The sequence below is a fragment of the Protopterus annectens genome, chromosome 1.part1 (genome assembly GCF_019279795.1).
Source record: "Protopterus annectens isolate FY-2018-M chromosome 1.part1, PAN1.0, whole genome shotgun sequence".
Lineage (NCBI taxonomy): Eukaryota > Metazoa > Chordata > Ceratodontiformes > Protopteridae > Protopterus > Protopterus annectens.
In genome coordinates, this window is record NC_056726.1 from 498592849 (window position 1) to 498616256 (window position 23408).

The 23408-nt window shown below is 43.4% G+C and overlaps 1 protein-coding gene across 2 annotated transcripts in view; it reads right to left on the reverse strand.

Moving 5' to 3' along the window:
- HBS1L (HBS1 like translational GTPase) overlaps positions 1–23408 on the reverse strand; it is a 2781383-nt gene that overhangs the window by 1424153 nt on the left and 1333822 nt on the right. The gene's annotated exons all lie outside the window — the stretch shown is intronic.

Genomic DNA, 23408 nt, shown 5'->3' on the forward strand with positions numbered 1-23408 from the left:
TTATCAGTCATTCCTAGCTAAGGACATGCTTAGACCCTTCTACCTGTCACTGGAACGTTCTTATTTTTCTTGTCCATGTTTACATCCTACCACTGTTTCAGAACCAACTAACACCTCCATAATACTAGCTATCTTCCTACATGAAGTACTACAAAAAAATAAAAAACTCACATTATCTTCTATGCTACTCCCCATTTATTAAGCCATGTCCTCTTTCCTCTCACACCTTCCAAAAGATGTAACATCTTACTATTTTTCCTCTTGATATACTAGATAGCTTACATTTTAAGGTCAGATTTGACACTTTAATAATTTTGTCATCTCTTGTCTAATCTGAGTAAAAACTGCTGTGCAGCACAACACTGATGAGAACTATGCATTACTTTGTGGGAATCTAGTAGGCCATTTTAAGATATGCTGTTAAAAAAAGGCCATATAAAGTACAGTGTGGTCTATAAATTCATCCATCAACTAAATCATACTGAGAGGGAAGAAAACATTATTTCCTTGTATAAGACGAAAATGTGGGGTATATACATGGTTAGGACTAATGATGTGTTACTCAATCAAAATAAAAAGTAATTAAAGTTCAGATGTTACAACCATAAATAAGATTATGTGAATGCTCATTTATTTTGCACTGAAATACCTTTCTTTGAATGGCAAAAGCTAAACAAACAATGGTTCACAATGACTGCCATTATGGGTTTTGCTATTATCATCACAACCACACAAGTATTTTTTTTTTAACTTTTTAAAATTAAATACAAATTCTGAAAGCACAAATGCTTTTTTAAATTCAATACAAATCCTTAAGCTTATTACATATCTAAGTACATAGGTCTCAACCTCTTAAGAGGCCAATGTGGAATACAGACCCTAACAATGTGTGATAAATGGTCAAAATGTGGAACACCCTACTTTCTCACTGCGCGAAACATGCCATTGCCATGGAGCATGGTAGAACATCTGTAAAATTCAGTAAGACACACTTCTCAGATCCAAAACCTTTATTTTATAATCTGCAATACCATGACCACACCAAAAGTAAATTAAACAGCACTTTACAAAAATAAAAATCATATTTACTACATTTTCTAAACAGACATTACAAGTCACACAAATGATTTTAGTTAGACCAAGTTAGATAGCATTCTGTCATATGTCAGATGTAGACTTATTGTATGCTGTTGCGGCTTTGTTGGCAGCCTCTAAAACATAGTACGGCAGCTTAACATCACAGCAGTCCAGTTCTTCGCTCATTTTAACTGCCAACAAAGAGTTCAATGTTTTTACACTCAGAAACTGATGCAGTTCAGTTTTCACTTTCCGCACCATGCTCTTTTCAAGCTTGTGCATTTGAGTGTGGCAAGAAAAGCAGACTCATCGTCAGCTGCTTAAAGAGTGACAGTTTCCCTTCAGTGCAAAGGTCCCTCAGAAGGTGTTCCCAGTACTTTGACACACAAGTGGGGCCCATCTACTGGGCCTGTCACATTCCCTGTGTCATCGATCTGATATTGGGTAAACTCATCGATTAATTTTTCAGCCTCAACATCATTTTCACACACACCCAGACGGAAGCCAACATCCCTGACAAGTCCTGAAGAAATGTCCAATTTTTTGGCCAGATTAATAACTAATGCAGCATCTTTCAGTAAGTGATCCTGCATGGGAAACTTTTTCAGCATTTTCTGCAGCACTGCAGCATAAAAAGCTGTAACTTTTTAATAAAAGTTAAATTCAATGACTGCGCCGGCAATATCCTTCTCATAGCTGTTCATGTAATGCTTGACTCCGTAGCCAATACTCAGTTCACTATTTGGTAAAACACAGCTACTCTTAGTCAACACTGACACATCACTGTGTTTGAGGAGTCTGACAAGAGTTGCAGGTCTGAGGAGTCTGCCAGCATACTGCTGCAGGAGTTTATGCACAGTGGCATGCAGTGTCAGTAACTGACTTTCTCGGCTCTGAAGCTGGATGTTGAACTCCAATAAGGGTTCCAGTGCATACTTAAGAAACAGAAAAATCATATGCACTTCATGAATCTGCAGGTTTTTAGAAATTAAGTCAATCTTAGCAGACACCTTGGCTCTGCAGACAGAAAATACAAATTTAGAGTTAGCCACATGTCCAGTGTTCTTTTAATTACCTTTCCAAGACTGAGCCATCTAGTAGGTGCATGTCTAATGATCTTGTGGGGGTCAATATCTGTGAACAAAGAAAATTCTTGCAGTTTTTGTTGTCTTTGTGAATTGGAACTGAAATGGCAGTGCAAATCTGGTATAAGTTCTTCAACTGGTGAATGTAGTGCTTTTACAGCAGCCTTACTGCAGAGATCTGCCAAGTGGCAGAAACACCCCATATTTATAATTGTGGACTTCACCTCCTTTAAACGAGACAGCAAATAATTTTGTTTTCCAATCACTGAGGCAGCACTGTCTGAAGAAAAGTCCACAACGTTGGAAACTGGAATGTTAAATTTTGTCAGAGTGGACATTAAAGCATCAAACATTGCTTCTCCAGTTCCTGACACACATTCTGGCATATGAAGGAACCTTATCACATTTTTGCTTGCCTTTTCATCAAGGTAACCAACAAGGATCACTAACAGTTTGTCATCTCCCATGTCTGTGCTTTGGTCCATATACACACAGAATGGTGATTTCTGGCAGGCTGCTGCAGCATCATTCTGGTAACGAGGCCCCAGAACGTCCCATGCAATGCATGCTGCCTTTGTTGTTCCACATGTCATTTTCCAGAGAACATCCTGATCCTCTCCACACTTCTTCATAAATTTCAGGAGGTGTTCTCCTGCTGCAAATGATAAGTTGTGTTTAGCAAGGAGAGACACAAAACCAACCTCTGCCTCAACCACCTTTGTACTTGCTAAACTCTGAGGTCCACCACAGATCTTCCAGTTGCATGCTAGCAATTCTGCCCATGTTTCTCACTGTTGGCATGTAGTTGCAGATCATGTCGGCCATCGTGATGGATTGTGAAATCCATGTTACAAGTCTTGCAGAAGGCATATTTCACTCCATGCCTACTCATAGAAAGCCAGTCAAAGGCACTTGGCCAACTTGTCTGAAAAATTGTTTATATTCTCTATTTGGGGTGCGATCTGTATCTACATCCCTGTCCTCACTGTAATCTGGGCAGTCTGTATCCAGCAGGTTTGTAAAACAGTGTTAAACAATGACAAACAAATGGGTCTACAGTGCAGAAAGTAAAATTAGAAAATCTCCTCAAAAGCAAAGATGAGACAATAGGGCCATAACCTACCCATATCAGTGGACGTTTCCTGACTTTGCACCCTCTTCTCTTGCTCACTTCCGCTCCTTTTGTTTACTATAAAGGCCTGCATGATCAGATTATTCACTTCTTTGCTTTGACAACGACTCACTCCTTTGGTGCTCACTTGCCCACCTAACCAGTGTTGCAGAAGGGAAGAGTGACTTTCTTATTCAGTGCTCTCAAAGCACCCTTGATTATATCTCAAAATTCATGCTAAGGATAAACACATCCAGCTTAACAAATGCACTTGCAACACACACACACACACCATGACAATACTACTTGCATTTTACATTCACCACTTTAGATGTGTTCTATCCCTGTCCTACAGCCAGTTCTGGGCCTGGCAAAGGTGCCTAAAAAGGGTACTTAAAACCAGGGCCCTCTGTACCTTTACAAGAATGTGCCATTTAAGACATCACGCCTTGGAACAGTTACGACCAAAGAATGCAAAATCAAGTTACACTCTAAATAAAGCATCTCATTACTATAAATAACTCACTTTTGACATCCGTCCTGACATACCTCTCAACCTCTTAGCGCAAGAAATCTGGACAAAGCCCTGCCCAACGTTCTAGGGGGACAAGCAGCACAAAAATAGAGACACTTTAAATACTGCTCTTATAAACTTAGAAAGTTGCTACAACAGCAAGACCTGTCTTGGCATACAGTTTCTGCAAAGAAATGGCAATTGCTTTCAGTAATGTACAAGGGGGATAAGCAGCACAAACAGATACTCTAAATATTGTTCTTCTAAACTTAGAAAGTTGCTAGAATAACAGGACCTGACTTGGCATACAGTTTTTGCCAAAAAACAGCAATTACTTTCAGAGACGTACTAGGGGCACAAGCAGCACAAACACAGAGACACTTTAAATATTGCTCTTATAAACTTAGAAAGTTGCTAGAATAACATGATCTTTCAGAGATTTACTGGTTGAAAAGCAGCCCAAACAGAGACACAAAATATTGCTCTTATAAACTTAGAAAGTTGCTACAATAACAGGATCTGTGCTAGCATACCAGTTCTCAAACAGAGATAACCACTGCAGCTAAAACACTTACCCCTGCCTATGTAAACAACACCAGCAGCTCACCTCAATGCAATCGAAAAACCCAAAAGAGTCCACAACAGTAGCACAAATAATCCACAAAACAGATGAAACTGATGATCTTGGTTGTCCAGCTACAGCAGGCAGCAAATAAAACCTCAGCCTTCTGACCGATCTTGATCCTCCAAAGCCCTTCAAGCTCACTGACTCCTCTCCTGGCAGGCAGGCTGGCTTCCAAGTCCCGACATCCCCAAACTATAGCCGCTTCTTCTTTCCTTCTTCCCGAATCCAGGTCTTCTTCCAAGCAAGTTATTTTCACAGAAAGTAAAATCCCTGATTCCTGGAAGCCTTTTTCAAGCCATTATTTTGGTGCAAAAAGGCTTCCCGGAACATGATTGGCCTATATTGGGGAGCTCTCATTGGCTCCCGTCCTCCTGAGAAGCTTTACTTGAATGGCTCGTAGACCGCATTCGCGATTGGTTGTAAATGCGGACTACGAGCCAATCAAAAACTGCGGAGCACAGCCAACTAAGTCCTAAAGTGGAAGGACTGCATTGGTTTGTATACCGCAATGCCGATTGGCAGTAATTGCGGTATACAAACCAATCAGAAGCTGCGTAGCGAAGCCACAGCTGTTCAATGTGGAACACGGAAGAGTGGCTTCGCTAATCATTAAATGTGGAGTGCTCCGCATAATCCAGAGCGCTTGGATGCTCAACCTAAGTATCACATCTAAGTGAGAGCTCTCTCTTTGTAGATGCTACAGAAAATTTGTCCTCTGCAATTTACCTCCCTGCCTTGCACATATATCTTAATTCTCCCTGAAACTGAAGCTGTTCTCTTTACAGTTACATTCAGTTTTGAAAACTTTACAATGCCATTCAACACAGTACGTAATACAACAGTTCTGTAGTTAAGCCCTGAAATTTCAAATACTAAGGATTATGACTAGGTCTCTGATCATTAAATCAGTTGTTATATCTTTATGAAATGGAGGTCAAGAGATTTAGTTTGAGTGGGGTGGAACAAAACTGGACATCCATTTAAAGCACATAACTTGGTTATGATTGCAGAAATCTGATCATAACTGTTTATACTACATGGAGCTTAACCTCTCCATTTACTACCAGGTTACAGAGGAAGAAAAAAGTATAGGACATATGTGTTTCACAGATTTGAAAGCTGTAACACACTTATGATTGCCAGATAAGTATCTATGGTAAATGCAGTTTTAGTTACTCCAATACACTACAACAAAGACAGATAAAAAAGGTACGAGTCCAAAGTATTTTGCATTTCTGAAAGTTATAAATAGTTAGTGCTGCCACACAGACATAAGCCGGAAGTGAGGTGTATCTTTGATCCTGTATCAGCTTTAAAAGCGTCAGTGCTCTTCACAATATCATCTCACACCCCAAAAGCATGGCAGTCCAAAGTGTTTTACAGTTTTCAAAGCTGTATTAGCTTTGTTTTTGGTGAAGGCCACTGTTTATGCTTTAGCACGTTGCTAGAACTTCAAAGTAGCATTTTTTGCTGAGAAAGATGCTTAGCAAAGTTATCTTTTCCATGACAGACAAATTTAATAATCATTCCTATATACCTATTTCATCCTGCAAAGGATTGGTGGAAGGGGGGCAATGTCTCTCTCTCTCTCTCTGCACTTAATGGGCATTATGCAGAAAACCAGGCTTGGATAGGATGCTAGCCCACTGTAAGAGACACACATCATTTAAATATACATTATGTGTACATCTAGGGGCATTTAACAAGTTGCCTAGTCACTTTTCAATATGTCTGAGATGTAGAAGGAAAAGGGGAGTTCCCAGCGAACTCACCTGTATAAAGACAGGACATGCATATACTGCACAGAAGGAAACACAGCCATTAAAGGAACTATAACTCTCAACAAATCAGAGACGAATCCAAAAATAACTGGGGACAATCAGGGATACTTTTAAAATAGTAGTACTATAAACATGAAACATTATTTTATTTATTTATTTTTTATTTAACATTTGTTGACTGGGAAAGTCTGACTAGGTTCCACAGATCCTGTTTTCAGCGGAGGCCCGGGGAGAAATGCTGCAGAAGCATGTCTTTAGAATGTGGGAGGAAACCGGAGTACCCAGAGGAAACCCACGCGAACGCAGGGAGAACATGCAAACTCCACACAGAAGGCACCCCAGCCAAGAATCGAACCAGAGAACCTCTTGCTGTGAGGCGACAGCATTAACCGCTGCACCACTGCGCCGCCCAACATTAATAGAATAAGACACTGTAAATTAATACCCAATTTCTGAAGTAAAAAAAGTCTAACATTAAACACTGTCATTATTTACTGAGTGTAATTTGCCACCTTTTTTCCAAAAGATATCAGGTTTAGGTGGGATTAAGAGAGACTTAGCTAAAATTTATACCAAAATCAGGGACAGTTGAGAGGCATGAAAGGAACTAGGTTAACAAACCAAACACTATGAAGAAGCTGTACTAATCACGGTGCCCCTAATTTTTTGTTTGTTTTGTTTAAATTTAATGGACTACATGAGAATACTGATGACTGCTTGTCCCAAGTTATGTTGGTAGTCCCACAGGTGCAGCACCCATATTATTCATCTGAAATATCTTTCAGAGATGCATGACAAGCAGAATATTTTGCCACCTTTGATAAAAGCCTCCTGCAAAATTCTAATTCCTGTAAATTATCCTAACTTGCAGGTATTGAAGAGAGACATTTTTGGGATGTAAGTCATGCTTATCTTTTACTTCCAGGGCACTCAAATCCCACTATTACCAGTGTCCTGCAAGGCACAAACTGATAAGTACTGTGCTGCTGTTTACACCTGCTTTGCATAAAGAAATACAGAATATATACCTACACATTTCTAGCCTTTTGAGATATATATATATATATATTTTTTTTTAAACAACTACATAATAGCTGTATTAGCACATCATCTCTTTGACCAGTACCATACACTTTAAACCTCTGACTGCATGCACAGTACTTGATCACCATGTGGCCACTGTTAGGAAATCCTTTTACCTTCCGGACTAATCACCAGAGGTATTTTTTCCAGAAATAAGGGAGTTATCTCTCTCTCCTCCTCTCTCATCAGGCCCATAATTGAGTATAATGGCTCCTTTAGTATGTACTTGCCTAAGCATATGACCCAGCTTGAAAACCACAACTATTCCTCATTAAGATAATCAGGGGTATGTCTTCCTTGAGCTACACAGAGTGTGCTACCTCTCTTTTCTGTTTCCTACACACTCTCAAGAGGTGATCTCTTTCTAGCCTATACAGCTTCAAAGGATCCAGTCCTATGAGACTTCCTGCACATCTTGCAAGACTAACATCCTTAACACTCACTCAAGACAGCTTAACTTCACCAAAACTTTATATATATATATATATATATATATATATATATATATATATATATATATATATATATATATCCCAGTGAATCTTTCTTTTATCAAATATATTTCTTTTTATGTAAATCAAAGTAGCTCCCTGAACCTTTTTACTAGTAACCTGGACAAATGGATGGGCAATCATAGATGCACACTGGGTCAGTCCCTCAAGTCCATATTGAAAGGGATTAAAAACTAGGTATAAATTAGTCATGTCAACAAGTTCCCAAGATTTGAGGTGTTCTGGCTAGGCTACTAATGGTCTTCCAGTTCAAAAGCTGAAAACTGACTTATGATCCTATGAACTTGTGAACAGCTCCATCAAAATGAAGAACCATATTCTCCTGGAACACAAGAGAAAGGCTTCTTAGTGGCTCACGAGTCATCAGGACTTTGGCAAAAGACCAAATGGGCCAAGGAAAAAGGGCCAGGGCCAAGCCATAGAGTAGGGCCGAATGTCACTCAAATAATGGGGTACAATGCTAGCCAAAACTGCAAAGGGCTTCCAAAACCACCAAGGACTGAAAGAGTCAATTTCTATTCAGCTACCAAGGGCACTGAGAATACATTCTGTGTTCATTCTTGAATTTTACACGGATATGTAGAATCAGTAAGAGAAGAGAGAAAAATGCATGACACACTCTTGAAACACAAGAGAGAGAAAATGACCACCTCACACACATCTTCTAAACCTGTTAACTCTAAAAGAGAAAGGGGGTGCTGAGAACCCCCAGGGGACAGACTGATCTCCAAAGTGCCCCACCTTCTCAAACTCAGTCCAGGCAACGTCTCAGGCATAGCCATTCCTGAAGAAAACTGAAGGGGCAGTTACAAATGACCATTAACAAGCTTTGACCAACAGGAATGAAAGCTGATGAAAGAATAAGTCCAACAACAAAACAACGCTTTGTACCAACAGCTAACCCCCTTTTAGGAGGAACAGTCATGGGCCTCCTTTGTCCCAAAAGGAACTGTATTCTGAATCACATGGAAGCCAAAACAGCAAAGGCCCCAAGAATCCTAGATTCCATGTTTCTGCCCTTAGGTGCAGCAATCAAGGTCAAACACCAATTGCAATTGTAGAACCAGGTAATAGAGCAATACAGCCCACAGGTGTCCACAAAATCACTTTATTTGAGCGCTTTCGTCGGGTGTAGAGCCAAAAGACTTCTTCAGAATAAGCATGGTAACATTCAAAACAGTTTAAATAGATAAAACCACATCACATCCTGTGACATCACTGAACTCCTCACCATATTTTTTAAAGCAGCAACCACCAATAGCCCCATTTTTTCACAAACAATACAATAATGTCTTCTTTAAAACATACAAAATTCTAATTTCATAAAATAGAAGTTAGTAAATGTACAACTGACCTAGAATTGTTTAAAAAGCATCGGACATTGGAAATAATGTGCAAACAGACAGTGCATAAACTTCTACTGTAAAACTGTCATGCATTGACCTCACATGTGAAAATCTGTTTTTAATTTTAAAAAGCTAGAAATAGACACCATTTCATTAAGCCCTGGGGGATAATGGAATTACACATGAGTTGCCACATAAGCTCCCTGTATTCAAGGAGTAAATCCATCGGGCCCCCCTCCCTTTATTACACACTTGTTCTAGGGCACTAAATTTAAACTGGTATTTAGGGAGCTCCATCATGTGTTTCCACAGCGCATTTTTGATGTTTTTCTTTTTGATGTCATACCTATGTTGATAGATTCGTTTATTAAGGCTGTTAATTGTTTTCCCTATGTAAAATTGTTGACACTGCTGGTAGATAGCCACCTATATCACACATTTACTAGTACAATTTAGCCTTTGTTTAAGGAATACCCTTCCATAACCCAAAATATTGATTAGTTCATTTTCTATAATATACGGGCATTGTGTGCACCGGCCACATTTCCTCATACAACCTTTTATCTCACCTGAGGAACTTGTTTCTAGTAAATTCTTAATTGACTTGTCCCTTTTGTACACAATCAATGGTTTGTCACCCAGCTTACTTTTATAGTGCTGGTCACAGTCAAACAATATCCATTTTTGGCTTATTATATCTTTTATTCTCCCATAAAGGGGGTTAAATGATAGTACCAATGCAGCCTCAAATGACTTTTCACTTCTAGACACAGGACCATCTTCTGTCCCTCTCCTTTCTACCTGGGCTATTTTTCATAACAATGGGGAAAAGTACCCTTCCAGCCTCTTATTTATCACCTCATTCATTACAGGTTCCGTGAACTGTTTTGGGTACCCTCATTTTATTAACATATCTTGTAATATGTTCACTTCCTCCAAAAATGTCTGGTAGTCACTAATCATCCTAGCCAACCTAATCCCCTGCCCCTTCACCAAAGAGCTCTTTTGGTGTAAGGGGTGCCCACTATTGTAGTGCAAAAGGGAGCTGGAGTATGTTGACTTCCGATATAAGGAGGATGCAAATGTGTGCTTCTCCCTATCTTTAGCTATGGTGAAATCAAGGAAGTGTATCCTCACTTTGTTGGTTTCCATTGTGAATTGCAAGAAACTTGTACTGGAATTAAAAAACTCAAAGAATTCCTGTAATTCATCATACGTGCCATTCCAGAAAATAAGCATGTCATCAAGATAACGGCCGTAGACCTTACAGTATCTAAAATGTCCGGACCTGAACACCAAGGACTTCTCCCACTGGGCAAGGACAACATTAGCGAATAAGGGCACGTATGCCACTCCCATGGCCACACCTGAATTTTGCTTGAATAATTGACCTTCAAAAATACAATTATTTTCAAGAATGAGGTCAATTATGGCCCTGTACATCAAGATTCTTGAGTGACTAATGCTAGTGTGTCCACACAGGAAGTCATAAAACATCATAATGCCCTCCTCATGAGGAATCATGGTGAATAAATCTTTAATGTCTATTGTGGCCAAAATTAACTGATCAGAATATAGATTTTCCTCTATTTTCCTAAGACAGTCCCATGAATCTTTTAAAACGTGGGAACAATTATTCATGACCCCTTTAAGGTTTAAGTCTATAAATTTTGCCAATGAAAATGTTGTTGATGCTTTTGCATCAACTATAGGTCTTGGGGGGTGGTGGTGTCTGTGATAGACTTATGGATCTTGGGAATCCCAAATATCGTGGGGTCCTTGGATTGTCCTGTTGCATACAGTTCAACTCAGAAAGGGTGATCTGGTTGTCAATTAGGAAGTCATTTAATGTGATGTCAATATTCCTATATGCAATGTTTTGTTGGTTAACAGAAACCTCCTCGTATATTTCACTATACAAGTGAGGTAACATTTTCTCAACATACACTCGCTGATCCATGGCCACCAGACACCCCCCATCAGGTTTCACAAGTCAAATACTTTTGTCCCCATGACACTATGTAATAGATTTTCCTCTTCTCTGGATAGATTCGAAGAAAAGGAGCCCCTCTGTCTTCCATAAGCCTGTCTAATCTGAGTGGCACATAAGCATTCAAATACTTGTAACATAAGATGCAGGGGAGGGTCAAAGGTGCTGTTTTTTTATATATATATCTCAGAATGACCAAATTGTATACTGGTGTCAAAATAAAGTCACAAATTTAATTTCCTGACAAAAACTTTTAAATCTAATAAAGAATTCTCAGTTTTTGGTCTCCTGACCGAGACGAAATTAAGCCCCTTTTGGAACAAATCAGCCAACTCTTGTGTAATACCAGCAGTATTTAAGTTGAAAATTTAAAAATCTCCATGTGCATTTGTAATGACATAGTTATAGTACATTTCTGCCCCCCCATCTTCACTTATCATCTTGCCCCTGCTCCCCTCTTCTCCCCATTGGGGTCTCCCCCTCTATGGATGGGAGTTCTGGTAATTCAGTTGTCCATCCTCTGCCCATTGTGGACCCCCCCCTCTGTTGTCTTTGGTACAGAAGGCGTTGGGATCTCCTCAGAGGTTCCTCTAAAGGGGCCCCTTGATCATGATTATTGCTAACTTCAGCAACTTAATTAGTTTCACTTTCAACAAAATCAGTGTTCACACCATCATCCACAACATGCCTCCAATTGCTACTAGGAAGGGGGTATGCTGTCCCCCCTTTTCATATTCATTGCTATCCCTGTTCAATTTCTTTGTTTTCTTATTTTTAATAGCTAAAATAATTTTATCAATATTAACAAACACTGCCCGGTATTCATTAGCTTTAAAATTAAAACAGAGATCATTATTAATTCTGTCATTCAATACATCTACTTTCATTTCAAGTACATAAGTTCTCTTTTCATTGTCCCTTACCAGAAGTTCTAACAGTTCACAGCCATGTCAGTTGAACATGGAAATAATTTCTTTGTGTAAATCTGACCCATTTACCAGGCCAGTGGGATATTTCCAAGATCATAAACCTTTTGGGACTTGTTTCCTTCATAAGCATTCCTTTGGATAACAATTTTCAGTCTGCAGCTTCCGCAGCTTTAAAACTTCATGTTCAAAGTTTTTTTTAATTGTTCATCGTGTCCCATAATTAGTACTGTGATTAGACAGAGCAAAACTACTGTTAGTTCCTTCCTGTAACCATTTGTTGACGCAAAAATGTGTAAAGACCATCTCATGGTTGACTGCCACTCCTACTGGCAGTACTAGGACGGCCTCTTAGTGTTCCAGACCCAATAGAAGCTTCATTTTGTGTTGGTGCTATGGAAACTGGACAGCCTTGCCCGGGAAGAATCGAATTAGTAAGTACATCCATGTTATTGAACATAGCACTCGTGTTGTTGATGCTACTGATCCCAAAAGTTGTCGGACCTGGAATAACGGATTTACCAACCCCAGAAAATTGTTTGATCAACACTTCAATTAGTGTTGTGAGGTTTACTATCGATGTTGCCAACTCCTGAAAGGAACCTCCAGTGTTGGTGTCCACTCTTGCCACTTGCTCTAACTCCATGACTTGAAAAACACAATGGCAAACACCAAAAATGGGGCTATGGGTGGTTGCTGCTTTAAAAATAAATATGGTGGGAAGTTCAGTGATGTCACAGGATGTGATGTGGTTTTATCTATTTAAACTGTTTTGAATGTTACAATGCTTATTCTGAAGAAGTCTTTTGGCTCTACAGCCGATGAAAGCGCTCAAATGAAGTGATTTTGTGGACACCTGTGCGCCATATTGCTCTATTACCTGGCTCTACAGTTTTGGTGTTTGTAGTCGTGTTTTTCAACCAATTGCAATTGGTAAAGAAATGGAAGGGATTTTAAGCAAGCCCACCTCTCATACATATAACAGTAATAGGACTGTGACAGAAAGGAAAAGCTCACTCATGGTTTGGTGGGGCAATGTCCATGGATCTGAGGTTCCAAGACTAGGGATAAACACTACAAGTGCCCCAAAATGAAAAGAAAGGCCACCACAGAGATTTTCATGACCACAGCAGAATCAAGTCCACTGGGACATCATGGAAGATGTCAACTGTGACTTCAGGCACTGCTCCTGTACCAAGGCTGTCAAGTCCAAGTACTCCCTTCAATTACAAGTGGAAGATGTAACTGGAAAGGGATTTACAGCTCAACAAAAAAGGGGAAACATGAGCAGGGGCCAGAAGGAGCACCCAAAAATATCTCTACAAGGCCTGCACATGATGAAAAGGGTTAGCACTACCCTCAGTCATCACATCTCAGGGGTTGCTCAGAGGTTCTGCTGCATACTTTGCATGCCGTCCACTTTTCAATAACAAAGCCAACAACACCAGTAAAAGCTCCATAGACTGAGGAACCACAAATGGCAATTCCCCCCACTGAGGGAGATGCTCCAATAAGGCAAACCAGACGGGATTCACAGTGAAAATTTTCAAAATAAGAGTGAATTAGGATCCTAATGAGAACCGTAAAGCAATATAGTCATATATATATTTATATATATATATCAGATACATTGACTTGTACTTGTGTTGTGTCCCTACAAAGGGGTCTATATCAGATTGTCGAAGTATTCAAACTTCCAATCACTAAAGATTGAACTTTAGTGATCAAAGTCTGAAAACTTCGAATTACTAAAAAAACATTTTTAAAACAAAAAACGTAATACCTAAAGGCTGTAAAGCAAGGGGGTAAGTCCCCCTACCCCCGCTACTTAAATATACCAACTCTGAGATCGCATTTCAGTGCTGTACAGTGTGGAAATGTAAGTTCTCCGTCTCCTACACTGTAGCGCAATCTTGGAGTTGGTATATTTAAAGAGAGGGGGGGGTGCAGGTGGGTTTGCCCCCCCCCACTTACACCCTTTTGTTTCTTTTTTTTTGTTTTAAAAATTATTTTTATAGTAATTCAAAGTTTTCAGACTTCGATCACTAAAGTTCGATCTTTAGTGATTCGTAGTTTGAAAACTTCGACAATCTGATATAGACCCCTACAAAGTACTCTTTTTGTATATATCATCTGCAAGTAAACTATTGTACTACCTGTAATTGTACTACAATATTAAACTATATACAGATACCTGTGTATTATACTATTTCCTTATGCCAAGTGATTGAAAAGGTATTTTGGACCAGTCTACCTACCCAGTTAAGTCAGGCCAAGAATAAAAAAAAAAAGGAGTGGTGAACCTGTACTTTCCCTAAAATATTTGGACATATATGCCTGCCTGCCAGCTAACAGCTCCACTGAAACAGAGCACATGAAGGAGTGAAGGGCGACAGGCTTGGAAAAGGAGAGGGTGACCAACAAGGTTCAACTCCAGTTCTATTAACCCCTCATAAAGCAAGGCTATCCCACAGGGTTGAAACCAGAGAGCTTCTATGCCCCCAAGCACCAAAGCTGAGGCTGCAGTAAGAAGGCTCAGATAGAAACCCCCCAATGGAGTTCCAGCTGGTGCAAAAGAAGGGACTAGCGAAGAACACTTGGCCTTGCAACTAGGGTAATGACAAGAGACTCACTTCTTGGAAGTGAAGGGTAAAGGGCTAAAAGAGAAGGAGGTGATCTTTTCAGTGAAATGGACCTTTATTTTAAGGCATTTGGTTCATAATACTGTAGTACAATTACAGGTAGTACAGTAGTAACAGCTAAGCCAATCTAACTACAGCCATATAATTCTATGGAGACATACCAGAGCCTGCTGCTCTAGTCATACTATCCACAAAGTCCAAAAACAGAAGGATATGTGGAAGCCTACTTGAACACCTGTAAACACGGACTGAAAGAGAACCCCTTTGATTCAATTTCTTGAGGATCCTTGAGCCATCCCAATACTAACTCTGCCAAGAAGAACAGGAACTTGAAAAAAAAAATCAAGCCTATTGACGAGAACTCTAAACTACAACCCAGGAGACAAAAATACATCCTCTAGCAGCCGAAGCAAAGAACTATGCCTAAACTTATAAAAGGTTGCAACATGCATTAATTAGTTGCTGGTCAGACAGAATCTGCACAAAATTGGGAAATACCTGCAGCAGGTTGGTACTGGTATTATGCACTAGTCATTAGGAGCAAAACCCAGCACCCATGGACTCAAGATCAAACAAGAGCCATTCTTGCACCTGGTAACAGGCTTATCCAACAACTCCTCCTCAGCAAGGAGTGACCAACTCTTTTGGGCCTGATGGGGAAGCATTCCCATGCATACCACAGATCTATGACCATAAGACATGAGTACCTACTCTTGTCAGAGTAATACAGATCCTAGGCCCAAATACTCAACAAAAGAAACAGTAATGGGAAACCTCCTTGAGAAGTACCCATTAAAGTTGGAGCTGACAGTGTGCCTCTCCCAAGCTTACTGCCAAACTTGGTGAACTGAAATCTAATATAACCTCCTACAATGACTAAAAGACTGTGCAGAGCACAAACATGCAAAACTGGAAAGGGAAAGACCCAATCAGTCCCCTTGCATGAAGTCTCCAGAGACAAAATAAGAAGTTATGTACTCACCATAACGTTCCATCTGAGTAGGTAAACTTCATTTGTCAGCAACCTATGGAAATCGGATCCGACCTCCAATCCGAGCCGGCAGTTTTCAACAGCTTTAGATCTGAGCTCCAAGCTCCTCCCCTACCCATAATCCCCTGCCAACCCTGACTGACCTCATATCAAGTTTGCCCAACAACAGAAACTGCTATAAAATTATTATTCTCAAGATAAAGTGGGTAAAACCCATGGACCTGAGTATGAAGACATTCGCAAGTGAGGGGCAGGAGGGAGGGACAGTTGCTGACAAATGAAGTTTACGTACTCAGATGGAACGTTATGGTGAGTACATAACTTCTTAATCTGAAGTAGTTAACTTCATTTGTGCAGCAACCTATGGGACAGAGTCCCCAGCTACCTGAATCTTGGGCGGCCTTCATGGAAGGATGTTCCGGAGCACTGCAGAGCCAAAGGATGCTCTCCCTCTGGAGATAATGTTCAATTTATAGTGATTGATAAAGGTATGAGATGAGGCCCAAGTGGCTGCCGAGCAAATATCATCCAAAGAAACTCTAGCTCTAAAAGCCGCAGAGGTAGGCATAGATCGAGTAGAGTGGGCATGGACTCCCTGAGGTGCGGGCCTGCCCGAACTTTCATATGCTAAAAGGATACACTGTGAAATCCATCTAGACAGTGTGACTTTAGACACAGATTTACCCAAGTTAAATTTGGCAAAGGAGACTAACAACTGGTCGGATTTCCTATGACCAGATGTCCTGTGGATGTAGAAGCGAAGTTGTCTATGCACATCCAATGAGTGTAATTTGTATTCCCCTTTGTTATGGTAATTAGGAAAAAAAGACCGTCAGGTTGATGGACTGGTTAATATTTAACTCGGAGGCACCCTTGGGATGAAAAGAGGGATTGGTCCTGAGGTAAACTCTATCCTTCTGAAAGGTCAAGTATGGGGGTTTTACACAGAGGGCCTGTAGTTCAGAGACCCTTCGAGCCGAGGTGATAGCGACAAGAAAGGCCGTTTTCCATGACAAGAATTTAAGATCTACTGAAGCTGCAGGCTCAAACGGGGGAGCTGTCAAGGCCTGAAGCACCAGCGTTAAATCCCAAGGAGGGACTACATCCTTCACTGGAGGTCTGAGCAGAAAAGTGCCCTTCAAAAAGGTCTTACACAATTTCGTGGTGATCAAAGGGCCCAGTTCATTTCCCACGTGATAATGAGAGATAGCTGCTAGTTGAACCTTGACTGTGGAAGAGCTAGCCCCCTGATTAAACAGTCCTGACAGAAAGTCTAATACAGCAGGCAAAGGAGCTGTAAAAGGATCCAAATTTTTGCATTCCACCCAAATGGAGAAACGTTTCCATTTGCTGCTATAGATCTTTCTAGTAGAAGGCTTGTGCGCTGCTACTTAGGATAGTTTTAACTGGGGAAGAGATACCGGGAGTCCTAGCTACGAGTGGAACTGGAGCAGCCAAGCTGTGAGCTTGAGGTTGTCCAGGTTCAGGACTGGGAGATCTAGGGGGTGGGATATTAGATCCGGAGGAGGATCCAGAATCCAAGGAGGATTCACCAGATGAGACCAAAGGTAAGGGAACCAGGTTTGATGAGGCCAAAATGGGGCAATGGGGATAATCCTGCTCCCCAACCGACTGGCTTTCTTAAGAAACTTCAGCATCAGAGGAAGAGGAGGGTAAGCATAAAGAAGACCGGGAGGCTAAGCATGCACCAGAGTGTCTCTAGGGGGTTCCCCGGAGGGGGAAATGAGAGCGAAGTAGTCGTAACATTTTGTGTTCGAGGGAGAGGCAAAGAGATCGCAACAGGGTTGACCCCATTTGGCGAAAATCCGATTCGCTATCTCGGGATTCAGAGACCACTCGTATGGTAACAGGATGGTGCGACTTAGTTTGTCCGCTAGGATGTTGGACCGTCCCGGAATGTGCATTTCTATGAGAAAGCAATTGGTGGAGATCGCCCATTCCCACACACTCATGGCCTCTTGACAGAGTGGGTAAGACCTGGTTCCCCCCTGTTTGTTGATGTACCAGACAACAGACATATTGTCCATCCGAATCGCAATCGTTCCTACAGGAAGAAGGTCCTGAAGTGCTTGCAACGCTAACAGCACTGCCCTCATCTCTAGGACGTTGATATGCAGTGAGGTCTCCCTGAGGTCCCACATGCCTTGGACTGTCCTGCCCGAACAATGCGCCCCCCCCCACCCGAGGTGGGAGGCATCCGTGGTCACCGTGGCTAGTGCAGGGGTCATAGAAAAGGGGCGTCCTTGCTGGAGGTCTGGAGATTGGAGCCACCATAGGAGGGCCCTCTTGCAAGCCCTGCTGAGGGGAACAGGATGGCTCAGAGGATAGTGAAGAAAGGACCACTGGACCTGAAGGGTCCATTGTAAGACCCTCATGTTCAAACGTGCCATTGGCAATAGGTTGATTGCTGCTGCCATCGAGCCAAGAGCCCTCAGGACCAATTCTGCTGGGGGAGCTGGAGATTGCACAATGGCCTGCACGTGTAGCCTCAGGGTTAGTCTGTGATCAAGAAAGCTAGGAGTTTGTTTGTGTCTAATCTGGCCCCTATGAAGTGTATGGTCTGAGTCGGAATAAGAGACGACTTCTCTATGTTGATAGTGATCCCCAGCCGGGGAGCTAGACGAAGAAAGTAGTTTCTGGCTGCACAGAGTAGATGCCTTGTCGGGGCGGTCAGGAGCCAGTCATCCAGGTACGGGAAGACCTGAATTCCCTGGAGCCTCAGGTGTGCCGCTATCACTGCTAACACTTTGGTGAACACCCTGGGGGCTGTGGTGAGACCAAAGGGGAGGACCCTGAATTGGAAATGACTGGCTCCTAGCCGGAAGCGGAGGAACCTCCTGGATCGCCTGTCCATCAGAATGTGGTAGTACGCACCCTTGAGGTCTACAGAGCACATCCAATCGTTCTCCCGCAAAAGGGGGAGAATGGATTGAAGAGTGACCATGCGGAACTTCTCTTTGGTTACTGACAGATTCAGGGAAGAAAGGTCAAGGATCGGTCTCAAGTCCCCCATCTTTTTTGGTACCAAGAAGAACCTGGACCCGCACTGGTCTGGGGGGACGTGTTGGATGGCTCTTTTTTCCAACATCAAATGTTGGATTTCCATTGCTGCGGCCTCCCTCTGATCGGGTGGGACATCGGGGAGGTAATCTGGGGCTGCGTGGGTAACGAGAAAAGGGGATTTGATATCCTCTGGATATGATGCGAAGCACCCAGTGGTCTGTCGTGATGGACTCCCAAGCTGCTGGGTGCTTTGAGAAACGCCCCCTGACTGCCTCCAGAGTAGAGTAGTCGGGCAACCCCTCAGGGGTAGTTGCGTGGGTTGGTCCGAGAAGGGTTCTCTGGATCCGAGGTTCCGCGGGCCCCCTCTGCCTCAAGGGCGGCGTCCACCCTGCCCTCCTCTGCCGCAGAAGGGCTGGGAGTCCGGAGCGGGACGGGACTGTTGCGACTTCCGGAACCACATCTTCTTCTGTCCCTTTTGGTTCTTAGAGAAGAACCTCTGGGGAGCAGAGAAGTGGACTCCGACGGCAGACAACGTCTTCCCGTCCTTTTCACTCTGGACCAAGGTATCTCGCATGGTTTTGCCGAAGAGGGCAGAACCATCAAAAGGGGCATTAGCGAAAGACGCCTTAAAGGGTTCCGCGGAATCACAGTGCCGGAGCCAGGCCTGATGTCTCATGACGAGGCCCACTTCGCTGGCTCTAGTAGCTCCTTCCGTGGCATGAGACAGTAGCCGCATAGAGGTGTTAGATATGGATCGTAGAGTGGCCATCCGGGTGGAGTGCAATTGTTTGTCCTCCACCGACATGGACTCGGGGGGGGCGACGCAGCGTACTCTTTGATAAGGTCCCGCTGCAGTCGGAGCACATGTGCCATGTAGTTCAGCATCCTCACAGAGAAGGTAGCCGAACTAAACACCTGCTTCCCTAGGCGGTCCATCGACCAAGACTCCTTGCTTGGGGGATGAACCGAGGGACTCTCCTGAGCAAGTTCCCTCTTGGTGGCCGCCACCACCAACATGGCATCTACAGGGGGAACCTTACTTCAGTGGGACTTGTTAGTGGGTGGGCTAAGAATCTTGTCCGGGCGCTTGGGGACTGGCTCCACAGTGTCCGGCTCCTTCCACGCCCTGGTAGTAATCAAGTCTACCAGGGGGTCGGCCGGAGGGGACACCCAAGAGGTAGACGGGCCTGCTTCAAACGCCTCCAGGAACACGGATTCGTCCGAGGTAGGCTTTGGGACAGACCACCCCCCTTATTCTGAGCATCTCCATGATGTCACCAAATGATACATCTTCCGGGGATGATCTTGGGGAGCCTTCCCCTTCCTCCAAATCCGTGTCCTCAGTCAAGGACTCAGGGAGTCCAGGTGCCTCCTCTTGCACCTTCGCTTGTGAGGAACCTCCTCGGGGGGGCTGTCCGAGGAGGTCTCACCAGCAACGTCTTGTTCCAATGGAACTACCTGGGACATCAAAGCAGGCTGTCCCTGGGGCCGGGTGATGGAAGTCGGACCCAACAGAGAAGGAGTGCAGGGTTAAGCCGTGGCAAGGGCCGGGGGCCTGGAATATCTCGACAGGGCCCTCTCCACCACGTCGAATGCCGAGGGAGAGCTGCTCTCTCTGGGATCCGAAAGCAGACCCTCGCTCGGATCCAACGGATGGATCGGAGCTGGCGCCGAAGCGATCAGATCCGACAGACCAGCATGCTCCGACCTGGACGGAGCCGAAGACATACCGATACCCCCGGATCCGAAGTTCAGCCCTCGGCTCAGAGAGCTCGGATCCGAAGAAAATGGACCCGACAGACTCGAAGGAAGTGTTGGCACCGAAGTACCCGAGAATATCGGCGCGGACACACCCCCGGCTCCAAGGCTGCCCGGCTCCAAAGACTCTGAACCCGGGAAACGGGACGGAGAAGGAGCTATTGGGGCAAAGAAGGGGGTCGAGCCCCCCCCCCGCAGGCAGGAGCACTCCCATCTGCAGTTGGGCCTGGAGGAATCTTCTCATCATCCGGTCCAAATCTGCATCCATGAGACTTCGGGTAGATCTCGACGAGGCCACCGAGGTGGGGCGGGAGTGTTGACCTCTATGACCATGACAGAGATCGGGTCTCCTCCTACTCAGGACGCGGTGAAAAGCACGGGGACTGGATCCGAGAAGGAGGAGACCCAGAAGTCCTGGAGGGAGAAGACCGCTTAGCCAAGGGGGCCAAAGCGGACGCCTCGGCCCGCCGCTTGTGGTGCTTCTCCTTCCTCCTTTCTTTCCTAGCCTCCCTCTCCTCCGGGCCTAAGGCGGGAGGTTGAGTCCCGGCTGGGGGGAGGGAAGCAGGAGTGGCAGCTGCCGCAGCGGAAGCCACGGGAGGACTGGGGGTAGAAGCAGAGTCGGGGGGCAGAAGACCCGTCAGAATCAGCTTAGACCTCCAGTCCTTGAGTGCCCTGGGGTTGAACGCTACACAAATGGTACAACCAGAGGACAGGTGCTCAACCCCAAGGCACAACGCACACCAAGTGTGGCCATCCGCTGGGGACAGCTTATGGCCACACTCGGTGCACTTAGAAAACATCAACTTTGGGGCTTCAGACATACTAAGAAGGTAAAACTACACACACTAGGCCCCAAATACACACACACAACCCTGACAGAACCACAAAGGAGGGGGAAGGTTAAATATGAAACAAAATAAATTAAACTAAGAGAGTTTTAAGTAGAAAAAGGGACCTGAACACACACACACACCAAAAGTTAAGGAAAAGGGTCAGAAAAGTTAAATTTTCCTCACAAAGTGAACAAAAATGCCTGGAACTTGGGATCAAGCTGCTGAAGTAAACCGTGGCAAACTACATCTGAGGTCAGTCAGGGTTGGCAGGGGCTTATGGGTAGGGGGAGGAGCTTGGAGCTCGGATCTAAAGCTGTTGAAAACTGCCGGCTCGGATCCGAGGTCGGATCAGATTCCCATAGGCTGCTGCACAAATGAAGTTAACTACTTCAGATCTGCAGTTTTCCCCTTGGGCTATAACAGGGACCCTGATATCAGACCTACATGGGACCTTCTTCAGCTATGAAGTGCAGTAACTGAATTAATAAGCAAAAAGCACGTGACTACAGAAAGAAATGAAATTGAAACTGTGCACCCTGCAAAAAAAAAAAAAAAAAAGGCAGGTACTGGGGGCTAGAGCCCTTATGTAGCTGATTATCACATGTGGATATCTGTTCCCAGTTATGGGAACTAATAGGAAAAGTGAACGTTGACTGGTGGGCACGATGGGCCACTCCATAGGGGTCATGCACATTAGATCCATCCTGTACCAGTCTCTAGTATAATACAATGTGCACTACATCTTAACATGTTTCTCTCCTGAAGAAAACCGTAGTAATTAGGAAAAGACATGCAAATCAAGGTAAAAGCTGCAATGTAAGGATTGTCAAGTAAAACAGATTACTATGCTAGCAGTTATTTTCAGATATTACCTTCTAGATAGCTCAGCTCAAATAAGGTACACAGGGTCACTGAGCACTAGCAGACATCCAAGGGCATACATTACGGAATGCCATGTATATTACTGGGTACCCGACAGATCATCATCTTTCTAATATACGAAACATAAATCATCTGACCTACAGTTAAAAATTAAAATGGAAATGTTGAACACCTTAAAAATATGGCGAACTATGCTAGACAAATAGGTCCCTATTGAAATGTTGGCACTTGAAACACCGAGTACCGACACGCAGAAAAAAAAAAAGATTAAAAACACAGAAGTGCGAATACTGATCATGAATCTTCCCTTTTATACTTATTTTTGCAGGGGGGCAGCCCCCTTGCACTCACCAATGTGAGAGGTAAGCCCCGCACACCCACAAACATTATATACATATTAACTTCAAATCACCATACCTTGGACAAAAAGGAATATTCAAAGAAAATGCTGTCTTGGGCTGTAAGTCTGTTTTTTTTGGCTATTCAGTCTCAGCATTACAGGACACATGAAAGTAGGTCCAAATATTTCAAACTGCTACCTAGAAAAACACCATAGCTTTGCAGGTGTGCACCACCTCATATAGGTCAGGTGTACCCCTGTACTCCCAAACACTAAATATATACCAATTCTGAAGTCATAGTACCTCAGAGATAGCATAAATACTTGGTTTTCCAACAAAACCAATTGTACTTAGCCAAGTATGAGTGATGAGCCTTTGCTGGTGCACCCATCTAGGGGGAGGTGGCTCTGGCCTACCATATGGCGACACCAGCAGAAGCATTGTGTGTTCCATCCTATGACTCGTGAGCCTACAGAGTCCATGTTGCCATATGAAAATCACACAGTAATCTGAAGAGGAATTCAGAAGGCAGAAGCAAGCTTCCCCTTGAAGGGAAGCCCACAGTGGAGTTTGGAAAAGCCACTGCAGGAAAGGGGGGGCTTCACCATGAAAAAGGGTAGGCCAACCCACAGGACCAACAAATTATTCCACTCCCTACCATGAAACTCTTTCTTCAAAACAGATGAGTTGACTGGAATCACTTGGAAGAATTGAACGGGCCTTAGGTCTGTTGCCTAGCCATGGGATGCCAGGTTCTCTTTATTCCAGAACAAATGGGTGTAGATAATAATATAGCCATCAGGTGCAGTCCTGCATGGAAGCAGAAATATTAAAAAGTCTTACTACTCCAAGGCAGTTTTGCCTTTGTATACATAAGCATATGGCAC